Source organism: Channa argus, chromosome 9, assembly GCF_033026475.1.
Source record: "Channa argus isolate prfri chromosome 9, Channa argus male v1.0, whole genome shotgun sequence".
NCBI lineage: Eukaryota > Metazoa > Chordata > Actinopteri > Anabantiformes > Channidae > Channa > Channa argus.
The window spans coordinates 23,826,614-23,845,608 of NC_090205.1; the positions used below are offsets into that span (position 1 = coordinate 23,826,614).

Below are 18,995 nucleotides of genomic sequence, written 5' to 3' on the forward strand. Positions count from 1 at the left end.
TTAAGTGCAGCACGTACAGCTTTTTTTGACTTGACTTCCACCTTTATGTGGATGTAAGCTGACATGTTTGTAACAGTTAGCGAAAGCTGAAATAAACGTCTGAAATTAACGTTTTCCTGCACGTTTATGATCGTTTAATGAGTATTTTGATCATTTCCTCTTATAGATCGTTAATTTACGGAGCTTTTTATACGCTGGTACTAGAATGAGCGCTGTCGTTGTCTGGTCGTGTTAAGGAGTAACCTTGGCTGAGCTTCGCCCTCGCTCAGACTAAGGGATAAGAAGCTGCTGCACAACTTTATTATCTTATTCGTTAATCTCAGTGGTGTATTTAAGAATTCTTATCCAATTTCACAACCCAAATATTTATATTTTTGTGTTCTAGATAACCTTTAACAACTAAATCCACGTGAAGTGAGGTCACTTCTTTATTGTCTAAAAATTGTCCCAGGTACAGACTGGGTACTCTTTGTGTAACATTAATTTCTAGCCCAACTTTCAATGTGTCGACGCACGTTTCAGAAATCTACATATTTTTGGACTCAATTGCGTTGACGCGTCATCCCAACCTTAGTGGTAATGTATGTTTAAACTCCAGTCATTACTTTTCTGTGACTAAAAATTTAGTTATAAGCCAGTTTTTCAGTCTTTCCAATTTGTTGACCTGTATTTTAAAAATATATACATTTTAATTTTGATGTTGGCACAAAACCGGCCATGTAATTACTGCCATCACCAGTGGGTAATAGACAACGTGTAGCATTATGTGTTTATTTGAAAGCCTTCCTGTTTCAGGCTATACAATATCCATACTTTTTCTAGTCCTTTAGTTTTGTGAATCTACTACAGCTTTCACTGAGGTTAGTGACAAACTGCTGACTACAATATTAAAATAGGTAATCTACAAAAAAAATATGTGTGCATTTTATGCTTTTGCTTTTATCAGGGGACCCTTTTTAAATATTGCATGGTATGAATGCAAATGAAGAAACAGCCTGAGGGAACTGGTTAGATGAAGAATTGCAGGTGACAAGCACATAATTCACTGGTGCTGACAATATACTGGGACATTTCTCTTTGATGGTGGAGCACTTGGGCACATGGCCTGCATCTGCCAACCATGTAAACATGTGGCACAAGAGGTCCCTCCATGTGCTGCTCAGCATTTCCTCTTTAGTAGCTTCACTGAGGCAGTGTAGTGGTTACAAAGGGCTTAGATATCTGCATTTGTGGAGCTGACAACATTTAGAGCTGATAGCTCTGAGCAAATCACAGAAGGAGAGAGAGACATATATTGGTGCCACTTGTGTTCCAATTTGACTGAAGCTTTATAATGAATATTTACTTTATTTAACACCAGCAAAGAAATCACTGGCATCTACTTGTCCAAGGTACCGTCGGTTAATTTAGGAAGTCATCCCATTGTGGGTGAAAACAGATCACTTTGTATGGCTCTTTTATTTCTTAATGAGTAATTTTCCTTTTAAGGGGAAGGCCTTAGTGCTTTGTAGCTGCCATCTTCTTTTATCCACTTGAGACAACATGACTGCATTATCATCCTCCTGGTAATGAATTGGTGGGACTTATGTGTGTTTAATTGGTATTGTTTAGAAGTATAGTTTGGAGGCTGACTTCTCTGCTCTCTCTCTGAGTAGAGTGCATATCTCATCCTCACAGGCATGGATGGCTATTTATGTGTTGGAGGTGTTTTGCCAAGACTGCAGTCTGGGGTAAATACTTAGCCTTCTCAAGTACATTATTTATTTTCTTCTACACTATCAGCCTGGAAGCTTCCTCCACAAAGATCATTCACAATAAAACTAATTAGATTTATCTGGGCTCATTACAATGCCACCTCTCTGTACAAACACAGTCAGGGTTTCGCCGTTGTTCTATTGCTACTGTTTTTTCTTCCAGTTGAGTATAGCACAAGCCTTTATCACTTTACAAATAATTCCACTGTTAAGTAAGTCAGTTTATAACATTCAGAATACTAGCAAAAGTTTAATTATTTGGCTTTTATAATAACTAAATTGTGTAAATTGTTTTCCCCTAAACACAGTGGCAAAACCAATTCTCTCAACAAAACATAATTTTATTTGTAAATTTCCAGTAAACTTTATTAAAAACAGACAAATAAAAAAATATTATATACTAGTCATTCTAACTAGTATTTTTGTGGCCAGGCCCTATATTCCGCATCTACTGTACATTGGCATTGATAAAGACAGATTATTACTTTGGATATTTCTCTGGTAAATGATACATATCATATATAAAAAGCTGCAGAAGTGAAATTGCAGAGGAACATAAACCTTCATTTGAGTTCTGTTTGGATTCATCTATTGTACTAAGTGGCAACTTATAGGGCAACTTACTTCCCTATTTTTCAAAAGGTTTCTCTTCTTCTGACTGAAAAATGCCTCCAGATGACATCACCTGGAGGAGTTTAACATCATTAGGAGTTCAGATAACCTCAACCTTCATAGTGTGAGTAACGAGATGACATCATCAGAACTAAAGGTACTCCAAGTGATGCCATCTGGAGGCATTGTTCATCCAGAAGAAGAGAGATTTTTTTAATATAGGGAAGTTATTGTATATTTACACCCTAAGCTGAAGCCACAGGGAGCAAATTGAAAATTGGTGAAGTTTCCCTTTAATGCTCAGATATCTGATTTAATATAAAATAATTTTTATATAAATACTAAAAAAGATACATTCGAAATAATGTAAATTCTACAGTTAAGTTTTCAGTTTATTATCAGTTTTCTTTGATTTGTCCAGCTCAGTAGCTTTGTTGGTGGCTTCGTGAAAAAGCTTGTCTGCAAGTGTTGCCAAAAATGAGGCCAGTAAGGAAATTCAGTGTGTAATTGCAGCATTAACAGCAGTCCACACTAACTGTTTGTCCAGGAGCTGAGATACAGACCTGAGGCTGACTCCTTAGAGACTGGTGATGCAAGCCTGGTTGGGTACTCACAGTCTCCGTGGACCACTATTACAGCAGCTAGGATGATTCTTTTAGAAGGAAATCTAAAATGAAATTGTTACTTTCCTCGCACTTGTGATTCAAGATATAATTACTTCTCCCCTTTTAGAACCTGTACCTCTCCCATCAATACTCAAATTTAAACTACTTTTCATCAGCCAAAAATATGTGCGACATTGGACACTGTCAGATCAAACCTCTAGACTTTTTAAAATTAAATGCATTATTATTATTTCTATTTATGAAATGTGTTTTTATTATTCTTATTAATTTGTTATATATTTATTAATGTATTATACTGTGTTTGACATGTCAGACAGGAAGAATGGCTGAGTTAAACATTTCAAAATCCAATCTTATCCTTTCTATGACGCAGTGTCCACAAACTGCAGGAATGGTGATTGGATCCCTATGTTTTTGTAACCTGAATGGCAGCCATCAGATCCCCATGGTATCAATAAAGTATTTAATAAATCAAAAACTGAACTGAAAACTGTTTTGTTTTTTTTGTTCCTGCTGTGTGTTCTGCTATGATTCTGAATTGTTAGTCGAGGCAGCTAAAGTACATTTTAACAAGATGCTGTGTAACATCTTATGCTGTTCGCTGTGGTTGACTTTAAAGCTGTCAGCACTTAGAGCAGCCACACAGGAGAGTTGCTCGTACATAATCATGGATTCTAGTCGCTGGTTCCATTTTGGAATTGGTTCCAAGTTATAAAAATACCTAGATTCCTTGAGCTCTGCTGCCAAACAGATCCTTATGAAATATTTCATTTGCATTTTTTTGCTTGGCTTAGTCTCTTTGGCCTCTCTATGTAGCAGAGAGTACACTGTAGAGTTAAATGCTTTGTCTTTTCATGTTGAACTGTAATTTGCCAAACACAGCTCTATCTTTTATCATGTCAAAAATACAAAAGTTTTTCTGTGTCATGAGGGAAACTAGATATATATGTAAAGTCTACAGAGGAATGTGGAGATACAATAACTTTAGCAAGCAAACTTTATGTAGCATTCTAGCTACTGTTTATAACCCTCAATGTTTCCGATTTCAGTGGGAAACATTTTTATTATATTCTCAAGAAACATAAGTATGACTGTTAGTATTTAGATCTTAAGACCTCAGCACAGCAGACTTTCAGTTTTGTCATCAGTTATTTTAAAACAGCTCTAAACCACAAACATTTTTACACCTCCGCTTACCTCCGAAGCTTAACGTAGAATCGGAGGTTTTGTAAGAACACAAGTGCAGGGTCTGGCTTGATGTCCGATACTGATATCAGCATTTCGAGATCCCTTGTCTGTAGACACACCATTCTGACCGTAGGACTGCTACTAGTGTGAGAAAAATCCCACATTCTTTCTTTTTATTCATTCTCTGTCAATTCAAGATGTGTTGTAGCCTGTGTTACCATGTGGGAATGCCCTCCAGACTGATGTAGTATAATAATAGTGTTAATATTCTACTTCTAGTGTGCAGTTCAGAGCCCATGTAGAGCCCTGTGTGCACATCTAGCTCCACTGCCAATGCAATAAGCTCAGCCCAGGCGTTACTCTTCTTATTTCTAACATTATTTTCAACATTAGTACCTGTACTAGTTATAGTTAGTCCAGAGTCCAGACAGATATGAGAGGCATTGCACTTTGTATAAAATATAATGCACAAAAAAAATATGTGAAACGAGAAATGTGTATTTGACTTTTTTGTTTTTTCTGCAACTAAAAGTACATAACAAAACCCTTACATGGAAGAAAGGTTAATCTCCACTGCCCCCTAATCTAGCCTGCCATTCATGTGGTGTAGGAAATGAAACAGTTTCCTCAGCCAGAGGCAGTCAAACATATCAAATATTGATCTTTTGGCAGCCCCAAACCATTTATTTACTTACTGTAGCTAAAAGATCAGGTGCTGGCTATAGTGAGGTCTCTGGATGAAGCTACCTCAAAATAACCACTCTGGTCTCGACAGGCCTGATGTCATTTTTGCTTCAAGAGATGGCTGTGTTATGTTTTTTCTGTGGTTTGTTATTTATGATTTCTAGTATTTCTGGGTGTTTTATTAAATTCGGTTTGCAAAAAGTGTAAGAAATGGCTCCACCCCTCCACAAACTTACTTGGAGCCAAACTTGCTTGTCTGAAACAAAAAATGTAAACCTGTTAAAAGATAAATAAAATAAATTGGGATGTTGACAATAATTATGTTTTATTACAAAAAAATCACCAAGTTGAGTCATCTGTGGCTTAGCTGATAGAAAGGGGCTTCTAATAATATTAGGGGCTGTAATAAAGTGACTGGGACCAAGGGATTTTAGTTTAGTTTATTACTGAATTTGTTTACAGATGTGAGCTTTTGTATTAAAAGTTAAAAATAACTAAATGATTCAATTTTGTATCTGTATTTTTGTTTTTTTTTTAGGTAGAAACACTACAGTGTTTCAGTGAAGCATAACTTCTGATCACAGGTCATGATAAAATTAGTAAATGAGATGAACAGCTGAAAAAACACTTTTATTAAGTATCTATCTGTCACATATGACATCAGTAGTCAGTCAAATAGAAGGTGTAAGGCCTAATTGACCAAAATACTAAAAGGCCTGATTAACAAATATTATGTTTTGCAGTTTCAAACATTGACATGACATCAATGAGAGTATAGGGCCTTTGAATAATGCATGACATACATACAAGCAGGAATGTTATTCCACCATTTTTAATACATAAATGGAGCCTACACTGTGACTTTGTGACTTTAAAGAGACAATTTTATCAGGAAAAGAAAAGACATTTGCTTAAAACTATTTTCTGATGGATTTGCAGATTGTTAGTTGTTACAGACATCAGCAGATAGCAGCAATAGTATCACTTACTTAATGCAACAACAGGTGCAGAGATACCTGCACATAGTACATTTTAAATTATTGTGTATTTTAGATGGTGTGAAAACTTTTTTACTACTCATTAACGTTGCATGGCACAGCTATTTTGCGCTTGTAGGTAGCAGAAAATAACTTATTGAAAAAGTTCAGCTTTTGCTCTTTCAGAGGGTAGAGGTTTAAATACTATATCTGTGTCTTTCAAGGCACCTTTTAGTTAATTTCTAACCAGAAATACAATCGGACAGCACTAAACTATCAGCAAATCGGGAAGCTACAATACTCCACTAATATTTTCTACACTTTGAAACAACACAGATGGTTTGCCACATTCAAACAGGTTGAATGCATCATCTGTAACACGGATCAACATTATTAATGCTTCATAAAGTTAGGATGAAGGGTAGTACAGCGTTGAATGAAAAATAAAATGACCCAGTGTCTGGTTCACCTGAATCCAGAGATTGGACACTTTAACGATCAACATGCTGTGCACACCTCTACAGTGAACACACACACACACACACACACACACACACACACACACACACACACACACACACACACACACAAATACATTTTTTGGAAATGTATTATTTTTAAGTTGCTCGACATATTTCATTTGCCCAATCAGCTCCACAATTTATGGACTAGAGTGTGTATGTGTGTGTGTGTGTGTGTGTGTGTCCGCCCCCCCCAAACACACACACACACTGCCAGTATCCAGCATCCTAGGTCACTCCCCATGTATAGAGTCTGGAAGGGGACCACTACACTATATCTGTAATCTTAAATTAAATAAGTTGCATTTCTAATACTCGTGAAATTTTCTTTACATTCTTGAGTGTTACACTCTAACCATTCTCTGTGAAACCAATGTTTAAATCAGTGTTCCACATAAGCCTTTGTCTTGGATAGCAGCATGTTGTACTGTAATAATTCTATTTTATATACTATATTAATAGCTATGCTTAAACTAAAACTGGGTATTTTACCAACTTGGAACCAAACTGAAAAGTCTTATCTTATCTCTAACTGTGTTGTGGTGGTTTGGAATTCTAAAATCCATTTTCCGTACAGAGCTCCTGACTTCCTTTATCAGGAAACATTTTCACACAATTACATATTGATGAAAATCCCTCACATGGCAGTATTTGAAGGAGAAAATCAGTGCCCTCACATTGATGACTGATTGCTACAGACGCTGAGAAACTTAGTGGAAGTATTGTGGAAAAGATGCTGTCTCTAGTGAAGTCTAGTGAAATTGGATTTGTGATCTTAGTTTTAAGTTCATTCTGTAAATTATTTTTTGACTTATGATGTAATTGATTCTGTTTTAAAAAGTTGATTAATAACTTTTTGTCCATTGACTGACCTATTAACTGACTTACAGTTTCAGTTTTTCACATGTTAACATCGTCTTTAAACAATGTCTATGTTGAGTCACTCAATGTTCCCCCGTCCTCCACTTAACCTTCAGTAGAGCATTGTTTTAGTTGACACTACCATTTTTTGTTGGGTGGGTTTTTCTTACCCTGAAAATTAAACGTCATGCAGCACTGTTAATAAGCACAGCAGTGTTTCTATAAAATGCAACGGTGAAATAAGTTTAACCGTATATTTCTTTTTGTCCTTTCGGCTTATCCTATAAGTTCAGGGTCGCCACAGCGGATCGTTTGTCCACATGTTGGTTCGGCGCAGTTTTTACGCTGAACGCCCTTCCTGACGCAACCGTTCCAAATTTCTATTGGGCTTAGGACCAGCACTGAGCGGCTGGGGATGGGGGTGTGCTGTTGGGGATTCAGACTCTTGTCCATGGACACTTTAACATGCAGTTGGGAGGAGTGGGACACGAACCTCCTGCCCTATGGTCTGTAGGCTGCCACTCTACCAACTTAGCCACTGCTGCCCTTCAAAACCTTCCATATATACACTATACTAATTAACATTAGGTCGCATTAGGTAGATGCTTACATTCGTCCAACAACTCTGAAGTTATGTGAAGTTGACTGACTGACTGGAAGTGAGACATGTTTACCCAAAGCAAAATCACAAAACATCTTTTATGTTATTATGCTAAGGGTGAATATATTTTCCATCTATTCATTTTTAAAACTGTGGCGTTATGAATTAATCTATGGTGGGCCACCACAATTTAAGTAATTGATGGGAAACACTGAGAATAACAATATTAAACTGTAATATATAATATTTTCCAAATGGATTAACAAAAAGGTGTGATATAAAAAAACTGTAACACAAGTTACAGTTTGAATAGATTCTACAGTATGGTGAAGGGAAAACCTTTCTTCTAGGTCCAGATCAAGGTCTACATACAGCATTGATATATCCATGTACTCTGTACAAAGATCTAAGGCTTGTGTGTATGAGATACAATATGTGTGCAAGCAACAACAATTTGTTAGGGCGAGCTTTAATAATTTTCACTTCATTCAGATGCTCTCGTTCAGCCCCATAGGGAGTTTAAGTTTTTTGTAAGAACTCAGGAATCCTGACCTCTGAGTTGAACCACTAAATCAAGATGAGATGGGAGAAGTCTGAAGATGTGTTTCGCTTGCTTAGTTACCCACAAGGCTATTTCCTGTCACATCTACTTTGTCTGGTGACAGAGAAGGATAGCCGCTTGGCAGATTGTTTTGGCCACTGGCCCATAGATGCAATGAACTTTAAAGCTGGCATGTGGTTTGTTATTTTTTGTTTTTTTTGTGCGAGTGGGGTCCAATCCAGTGAAGTTTTGTTCACGGAATTTGTATTTAGGGCTGGACAGAATATTCCAATGATATGAGCACTTTATATAAATACTTTAAATCATGTTTGCTAAATCCAATCTGAAAAATAATTTTATTTGCATCTTGCCTCTTTAATGCTTCTGACCATACAGCAGTGAATCTAACCCAAAGTGAAAACTGTCTCCATCAGTCAGCATGTGCCATTCAAAGTGATGTGGAGTCTCCTTTGTTCCACCTAGCAGTTTAGTGTAATTAACCACTTTCAGTCCAACTGTAATAAAGAAAATCACTTGAATGTTGGAGAAATTACAGCTGGCGGTTGAGATGAGGAATAACGAGTAGAAACACAATGGAAAATTGGTAAACATGACAGTACAGAATGAAGTGAAACGCCAAAAATTAATTGCACAAGTAATTTCCTCCATCACATGATTTACAGCAATGTCATACATTAGAAAATGACTGGGCGAAATTAAAAGCAGAAAAGTGCCTTTTTCAAGCAATGCACCATTTTGCAAGAATTGATGGGTAAAAAAGTCCAAACTTCAAATGTGACAGAGACGAAATTAGATAATTTAAGCCACACGCTACTGAAACGATTTCAAAATAATGTAGTATGCAATGCATTTGATATTTTAGCACACAGGTGTGTGTGAAGGGTTCTTAGTAAACCTGTGCAGCTAAAGGTTGCCCAGAACGAAAATCAGTGATTTTAAGTTTATTCTTCAGTATTTAGAATTAGTGCACTGTAAGGACAAAGTCATACCAAACAGCCCCATTTCTATGCAGTCGTCATTATTTTCTTCTTCTTCTTGTAAAGTATCATCATCATCTGTCTTTGTAGTGGCTTTACTACTGCACTCACTTAAAGCCTAACAAAAACAGATGATGCCCCATCACAGTGGCAGCAATAGACCTCTCATCTAACACATTCCTGTCAAATTTAAAATTAAAACTGAAGTTGGTTGTCAACACTTCACAGCTGCTGTGATCCTTACAAAGGTCAGCAGACAGAAAAGGTCATCTTTCCCAGAATAGACATAGTCAGAGTAAAAAGCACTGCTGAGTTTAACCTTGAGGAGAACCAGTAAGTGTGCATGGAAGTCTTCTGAGTGTATAATGTGTAGGTGTTAAAAATGCAGCTTACCCTCTCTGTGACACTGTGCCGATTCAACTGACTGAAGGCTATTTTTCACTTTCCTAACAAGCTTTGAGCACTGACTAGAGTCATAGGAACTCATTTTTGGTTTCTAGAAGGAAAAATAATTTCCTTCTAGAAAGAAGATGCTGTTCATTTATCATTTGCCATGCTGCACAGATCCACAGATGCTTCACAGATTCTGGTGCATGTTGATCCTTTTCTAATCCACCCATATGATCTTGTTCCACAACTCCACAGGCTTTTTCACATGCTTTTGTGAAGTCTTCTCTTGATTTTTGACTTTGACACAGATGGTCTAGAGATACTGAGCTCACCAGCGCATTATATAATACTACCATTTTTAATATCTCTCATCCTGTTTAGACTTGCTTTTAAAAGCCATTTAGAGCGATTGAATCACCGGTGTACAGCTGAAACATCTCGTGTCCATATACATGCATCTTAATTGAATAGTGTTCAGAGATGAGAGACGGAAAAACCCCGCTCAATTAGATACCCCCCCCGTATAAAATCAGGAGAATGTCAGAATTCCAGTACATGTATGAAAGGGGCTATACACTCAGATCATCAACATGCAGTGGGTGTTCACTCAGACCGTTGAACCAGCTAGGGAATCTGGCGTGCTCTCACCAAAAAAACCTCTATATTTTTTTCCCTTCTGGCTTATCCCATAAGTTCAGGGATGTCAAAGCGCATCATTGGTCCGCATGTTATTTGGCACATTTTTCCTGATGCAACCGTTGCACATTTTACCTGGGCTTGGGACCGGTGCTTGACACTGCATGTCTGGGGATGGGGATGGGCAGTTTCGGTGTCTTTCCCAAGGATGCTTCGACATGTGGTTGGGGAGAGCGGTGTGCGAGCCTCGGACCTGAAGGTCGGAGGCCTTATATTTTGAACTAAAAACAACGATGATGATGTATTTTCCTGCAACACGGACTCATCAGGACCCATTAGCATTTACACTACAAAAACTACGTTGTAAGATGCTTCCCAGATAACGTCTGCATGTGGTTTGAGGGATCGGATCACAACCTGGCTTGGTGGTTGTTTATATGTGCTGTTTAGTGCTGGTCAACTGTGATCCAATTCATGAATTAATTTTCAAAACAAAACGTGAATGGGGTCAGTGTTTTTCAGCCTGATAACATGAAGCATGTTTGACGCACAAAGATGCTTCATTTGCCCTACAGCAAACAGCAAGCACAGTAAAAATGCCCTCAGTAATTGAGTTAAATAATCGTGGTCACAGTATTGACCAAAACAATTGTCATTATGATGTTTGCCACCATCAAGCAGCCCTAGCTTTATTGGCAGCAACAGTTCTTCAGACTGTTATTAATAACATGCTGCATTCCTAATGCAAAATGCCGCCAGTTAAATACATTCAAGATCTTTAACCAATGAGAGAACATCATGCACCTGGTCATGGGACAGCTCAGTTGCCAATTGTCCAATTATCTTGAAACAGCTGACAATAGGGAGGTATATTGAAATGGCTATAAATTCTACACAGGTTCATGCATTAGCTATTTAGTTTTGATTTCTCTGTTCCTTTTTATGTTGTCTTTTTGTCTGGTTACAAAAAAAAAGTATGCTGATGAATTAAAAATGTGGGATTTACATGGTGCTAGCAGCAGAGTTAGAAAGCAGGGATGACCAGAGCAGAGCCCCTGTGGTAGTGAATTGGCAACTGGGGTCCAAAGACATGTGAGGAATATGGAGGGATTCTACTTATTGAAAGACAAACAACAAATACGTAACAGTTTATACGGAATCATGATCAAAACAGACATGAAAAAATATCACTATTTAGTGGTATAGCAAAGAACAGCTTGTGTATTTCCTCTACAAAAAAAACACCTCAACCAAAAAACAAAGTTAGTCAAACATGTCTCATTAGAAGACATCTAATGCCCACAGTGATTGTATGGATATTCTAATCTCGTCTGGCATACCGGCATACCAAAAAGTAGGATGTCGCCAATTTTGATGTTGAACCTTTTGGAAACTCACATCTTTTTGTAGGGGATTTTTAGATCTGCCTCATTTTGATTGGAGTAAACCAGACCATGTAGGGAGTTTTGGACCATACGTCCAATTTTGTAATCAAATTTTAAATTACATGATAGCCACTTCAGTGATCTTCGGCTAATTTGATGTCCACAGGTCTAAAATTTCCTTCTTGTTAAAACTCAAACTATGACATTGTGAATTATGATTGTCTGTGCATCGGAACATTGCAAAAATAATAGACTTTGAGGCTGATTGTACTGGACCCAGCTCACATAATTGATGCAAAGTTTCATTTGTGTGTGCACAGAAAACCTGTCTTAGTACCACTCAAAACTGTTGTCAACCTACATATTTTATTTTTAAATTCATATTTTCATTTTTATACAGAAATGGCCTCACAGCTAGAAGGTCCCCGATTCGATTCCCCAGCCATCTGCTGCTTTTCTGTGTGGAATGTGCATGTTCTCGCTGTGCTTGTGTGCGTTTACTCTGGGTACTTCAGTTTGAGTCCAAAGACGTGCATGCGTGGCTCTAAATTGCCCGTAGGTGTGAATGTGAGTGTTAATGGTTGTCTTTCTGTGTCGTACCTTAGATAGAGAGCTGAGGAGGGAAACCGGATTACGGATAATGGATGTATTATGTAGGATGGGTTCACTGAGAAGACTGAAAGATAGTTAGTCCATTTATTATTAAAAAAAAAAAATAGAATCACGATCAGAATAGAGTTTGCTCAAGAGGTTTATGCTAAAGCAAAGCGTATTACCCTTTACCCCCTGTGTAACCCTGCATTATCTACTCATTCAACTGAAAGGACTCGGATGAAGTAAGCAAATTCATTTACTTATGCCTAATGCATTCCTGTCCCTTGGAAGGCCCCAAACCCATTTTTGGTATCAAAATGATAACATTAGCGTCTCCTTTCTTACACGTGGGCATTCATTGCCACATTACTGTTTACTGTTACATTCATCTTAAACACATATTCAATACTAAGAGATGGAATACACTGTATTTTGCACCCAGAGACAACATCAAATGTTAAAACTTAGATATTTGCTCATTTTGAATTTTATCCCCTTTGAAAAAAGTTGGAACAGGAACTAGAAAAGTAGTTTAATGATTTAAATGTCATTCAGTGCTTTCTGTTTTTATTCAAACTTTACGCAGCGTATTATCATTTTTGCAAACAGGACATTTGCAATAATTGCAAGTGCATTTTCAATGCATTTAAAAAAATACAAATGATTTGACTTTGTTCCTCCAGTTGTCATGTGGAGCTCTATTTTAACTTGTGTCACCTTTTTGAGCCTTCAGCAGTTTGCAGCTGTGCTAAGTCTCATAGTAGCCAAGCAACAATCAGGTTTGCTGGCACACAGAAGCCATTTTTTTTACCAGTAGTGACATTCACATGTAATTCCCACCAGTTAAATCATTTACAGAATGCTGTATAATTTTAGACCGTGACTAATAACTCTGACTTGATCAAGTAGCTTCTTGAGTTAGAGTCAAATAGGGAGAAAAGTTTTTTTCAGTTTTGAGTTTAATGCTCACTTGGGGGCATTTGCTGTCTTTTGAAACCAGTAGAATTCACTTACTTTATTGTGGATGGTTAGTCTGGCTCAGCAGCAGCAGAGCTTCTATCTTTATTCTAAATGAAGGAGGTGTTCTGGTAATGTTTTATCAATAATACAAATCCGCTTGTTGTACTTGCTTGTCAGCCCACTGTCTTGCTTTGTGCACAATTGGGGAAAACCTGATTCATTCTGCTTTGCTCACATGGAATTACAGTTCACCCCAGCTTGACTGAAGTTTACACAGTATCTGTTAGTGTTTTAACTGGGTCAGGTTGCACATTAAAGCTGCTCACAGTCCCTGTTCTTCCAAAGCACTCTTAAAAACACGCAATGGGTTTCCACTTCATTCACATTCTCTGTGTGTGTTGGCGAGCCTTCTTGTCTTCTGATGTAGGCTATGACTTGGTAAAATAAATAAAATAAACATGAATAAAGATCAGGTATTTTACATATTTCTCAGCTTTTCAATACATGAACCTTAGTTTATTTATAAGATATCTGACTCCCGTTAAAGTAAGATGTGAGTAGATAAAGCGTGTCCAATTAATTAACAGTCATGTGATTCATGAAAATTTAAATTATTAATATGTACATTGAAATCTGTATTACAAGATCCATATAAGCTTCACTTGATATATATTTTTAATATTCTGTGCACAGTATTTTCACGCTTTGTAAGTGTAAGAGTGTTTAAAGGCTGGACCATACTGTGTGTAGTTTCTGTGTGTAGGTCAGCACACTGCAGGTTTTAAGATGTTTTCTCCAGATTGTTTCTTCTGTACACAAAGCCTGACGTCTGCCCACTGCACGCACAGTTCTACCCTATAGAATGTATGGTGGACTGGAGCCAGTATAGTGCTATCTGAATGTCCCCTGTCTCTTATCTCTGACTTCCAGCATGTTACATATTAGATCTGTGCTACTGCCTTATATAAAATAGTGTTTTGCCATCAGAAAACTCATAGGCAAGAAAACTCTTTAATTTTTATAACATTGTTAAAAATTAGTAAATAGTATAAATATATTTTAGCATGATGCATAATGGAGGTTGTCAGGGTTGTGGTTAAGGGAGGATCCAAGAGATGAGACAGTGCGAGTGATTGAAAATAACAAAAGGCTTTTATTGACAGAAAACTTAAGGCAAATCCCTCCTAACAGGAAGGTACAAGAAACCGGTTCAACACAAGACTAGACAAACTATCCACAGGATCAGAACACGAGGGGAGTTTACTACATAGAAAACAAAATGACAACAGAACTAATGTGGAAAACAAGAGGGGAACACAATTTACCAAAATGAATTACAACAAAGGCTCAGGGATAAATAAGGCTGGGACCTGAAAGAATAAAACCTAAATGATCACACAGGGGAAAAAGAAACAGACTACTAAACATAAACTACTAAAATCAGGTAAACACACGGGGAAGTCTAAGGAAACTAACAAACAGGAAAACACCAAATAAAAGACACGGATGAGAAGCACGAACTACTAGATCAGAATGAACACGTGGGATACGACAAAGGAAACTAATAAACGGGAACACACCAAACTAAATAGGACACAGGTACGAAACAAATTACTAAAAAACAAAATGAACAAACGCGAGGGCACTAAGAACCTAATAAACGGAAAACACAGCAAACCTCAGAAAAACTGTCAGATACACAAAGTCCCAATTGCAAGAGTCAGGTTTTCAGCAAGCATATAGACTGTGGGTTAGACAACGAGGATCAGTGAAGTGTGGGAAAGATTGGACTTAAATAGTGAGGGGAACAGGTGCAAACAATGAGGGATAACAAACGTAAAGCTAAGGAACAGAACTAGGCACAGGAAGTGGGGACAAGAGGCCACAAAATAAAAGTCCAAAGACAGGAAGTGTGTAGGATCATGACAGAGGTATGATGAAAGGCACTTGTCCCATTGCTTCTGACATAGTACGTGGTACCCCTCTCTGAGGTAGTGGGGGGGGTATTTTGGAGTAGTTTACTGCAGTACACAAAAGGCTACTGTAGAAAAGAAAGCAGGCAAAGAGAAACATAGTTTGTAACAAAAATGCATTTATGTACTGTACATTGTACAGCATGTATGCTAAGCATTACTTTGCTTTTTCTGTTGTTTTAGTCTTTATAAATACATAAGTTATTTTATTACTAATGCACAGGGGATTGAGGCGGAGAAGGAAGTGGTTGGGTTGGACTTCCCTTCAACCAATCAGCCACTCACTGAGAAGGAGGCTCACTGTAGTGTAATGCAGTTCAAATATTGAGAGGTTCCACCGGCCTCCCAATGGCAATAATGATGCAATATTCATATGGATGACTTAACCCATATGCTAGCTACCCATGTGCACTCGCAGAACCCCACCATTACGTAACGGTAGCCAGTCTATGGAGCGATCATGTGCTTCTTGAAATGTGAAACATGACAGATTTTCAGCATGACAACTACAAGCAGTTTTCTTTTGGTTGATAATTAGTAGTAGAAGATTGAACCCAATACATATATTATACAGTAATACACTGAAATGGAAAGCTTAATCCCGTCACATGTGTCCCTCGACTTTTTTCTGTCTGCTGCTCCACCACAGTGTCAGAGCGCAGCTACAATCCCTTTAGTGACAGGAGGTCATTGAATGCAGACACGTTATTGTTGAGTGTGCACACATCTGCAGAGGAGCTTGTACCCCTACTAAGCTGGAGACATTTCTTTTCTTACATTTGGGATGGGGCTTTTTGTTGTCGTGGTCTTTTGAACCTGTAAAACGTTTTGAGTCACATTAAATGGGACATTCAAAAAATCCTTCAAGAAAAACTCCAATCAAGAATTGCTTCTCTGAATTCTTTGACAATGCACTTTCCGCCTGGCTGTCAAAAGTTGCCTAAGAGGATCAATCCACTAGACCTCCCCCCTTCTTTCCATAGTAACTTACCATGTCCTCGGGACTTCAAGCTTCTCATTGCCAGTGTGTCTTAATTATGATTCTTGGGTGATTGACTTCTAATGAGGAGCAAAAGAATACATACATACAATTTCAACTGAATGGTACTGTGAGCTACCATTTTTATTTCAGACATTTTTTCACTGTGCACTCATTACAGATACAGGTAATACAGGATAAGCTAAAGCCTTTCATTGTTGATGCTTCAGTTTTTTAGGTAGTGTAGGGCTGATTGCTGACCCACTAGTTATAGACCAAACTATTCTCTTCCATAACTAATGTAATCAATTTATAATACTAAAATGACAGTTTATTTATTTACTCCATTGCTTACTGTGCTATATACTGTGAGATGCCAAAAGGCACCCACTCGAACACATCAAGCACAGAGACATGCTTAAGAAAACTCATTTTTACATTAAGCCTCAGCTTAAAATAGATCTTGATATTAGAAATAGAAACGATGTCTTGTCAGCTTTGGTTTCACTGATAAAATGGAAGTGCCAATATGGGGGAGGAATGGATTTGGTTTCGATTTAAATCTGAGGAAATTATAAAAGTATGCAAAGCGTTTAGGATTTAGAATTTAAATTCACTTCTTGTTTTCTTTTTCAGGGGCCAGATTTTGGTTGATTTTCTTGCTTTAACAGTGCTGGGGTCCTAGGATGTGCATGGCTAAGCAATCGATATGAACAGAAAGACTTAACGCTATACACTGACCATTTTTTGTGTGTGCTATCATTTGTGCTCATTGTAATATAGTACAACTGTAGTGTGCAGGGGTGATCTCCAGCAGCATTTATCAGAAAAATATTGCATACAGTAGTCACTCATCTTAGATTAATGCAAGACCTTTAACGTTTGTGCACATTGTTTGCCCTTTACATCCATCTCTGAATGTAATTTCTCAGAAATTCCTCAGGCAATTTTATGTAACTATGCATTTCTGTGCAGTAACAGGGAATATAAAACGGTTGCCTAATGTATCAAGTGGACAGATAACCCAGTTTTGTCCTAAAAAGAGTGTCTTTTTAGAAAGCATAATTTGAACAATATATTCAGATATCATTCAAATAGAGGTGAAAATACAGTGACAGTTTTCTAAAATGCTAAAATAAGAATTATGTGGGAAGAATCTTGAAGGAACTGAAGGTCTAATAAAGACCAAATAGATATGGCATTGCAATGAATGGGAGTGGGTGTCTAATGGTTTGTGATTTTAGATTTACCAAAGGACAGTTTTATTGATTTTCTTTTTTCATCAACGTTTTTGAGGGCGGGCGATGAGTATGTTTGTTTGCTTTCTTAAAAACCATTAAATAGACTGACAGCTCACAATTCTACATAGCTGACACTATGTTATAAATTGAATAGCTTACATAAATAAAAATACTTTATAGTACTGGGCAGAAGGAACAGCATGTGGTGCTTGAATAAAGCATTTCTCATGTGCTGCGTAAGCTAAATCAACATCTCAGTCATCAAGCACATACTAATGAAGTAACTATAAGCTAGAACTTAATTGTAAATTGACAGGAGCTGGTGCACATTTTACACACGTGACACAGCAGCTGTAAATTCATGGAATATCTAGATTTCCTGTGTGCAGCAAACTTATTAACCTGTATTTATTTGCACACGAGACAAATATGTCCTGATTAATTATGTGAAAGCATTACATGTAAGTCAGGTGCCCTGACAACAGCAGAGCTGCACACCCAGACATACACCCTGTGGCGTGCACGCCCCTAACATTGAATATCAGTACTTTGCATAGTTGCAGTATTAAAATCTGGTTGTTCTGTTTTGTTTTTTACAAGCCTGTTCGGTCTCCAGTTTGAGTTTTATGACCCATATACTTCTGTACTCTTTAATAGCTTTGACCGAGAATTTGTATTTGTACATTTCTTGTACGTTTAGGCCCAGCAAAGTCATTTTTGTATGACCTGGATGGTGTATACACGGGAGAGAACAACAGCTTTTCATATGTCACAGCCTTTTCATTGAAACTGAAACACACATTTTCTAAAACACATTTTCTAAATAATGCTAATAAAGGGGTTTACATTTTAGCACATTGCTTAATGTAAACATTATAACGGTTAGACCTGCAGCAGTACATGTGTGTCTGTAAAAGCTTGATTCTTAATCGTTTTTCTTGTTTCTCCCTGCTTACAGAAGATGCAGCACTAATGAGCACCCATCAGCCTTTAGATGAATGAGGCGAAACAAGAAAACCTGAACATCAAGAGCCCACAGTAACAGTAAGGCTTCACGTCTGCTATCTTCAGAACATTCTGGAAAGTTATCATTATACATCATTATCATTATATAGTTAGACCCACTATTCATCCTAATGTGCTTATTGTTCTGATCAGTGAACATCACTGGGATTCTGGGAAGAGAAGACAGCAAATGACATATGGAAGCACACACACGGCTCACATACAGCTCTGGCTCATTATTCAGCTGTGTTTATTTTCCTTGGCATTGTGCTATAACAGTGAGTGAGGTGACATTTTGATGACATCCAGTTGGTCCTCTCTGAAAATCTATGCTTTGCAGTGACATTTTGTTTTTAAGAGCAAAATTCAAGTTAAAAAAAAAATCCCAGTTAGACATTTTACACTGTTGTATCCACCACCACAATAAATCCACCCGTTGGTTTGAATATTGTGGTGGACAGGGGTCAAC

General features: G+C 37.5%; 1 protein-coding gene across 3 annotated transcripts in view; it reads left to right on the forward strand.

The window, feature by feature from the left end:
- The window catches only part of gulp1a (GULP PTB domain containing engulfment adaptor 1a), a 78,659-nt gene that overhangs the window by 19,037 nt on the left and 40,627 nt on the right, over window positions 1-18,995 (forward strand). For all 3 annotated transcript variants that reach the window (XM_067514791.1, XM_067514792.1, XM_067514788.1), the window contains exon 2: window positions 18,480-18,565. The gene's annotated coding sequence lies outside the window, so the exon portion shown is untranslated. The remainder of the gene's footprint in view (window positions 1-18,479; window positions 18,566-18,995) is intronic.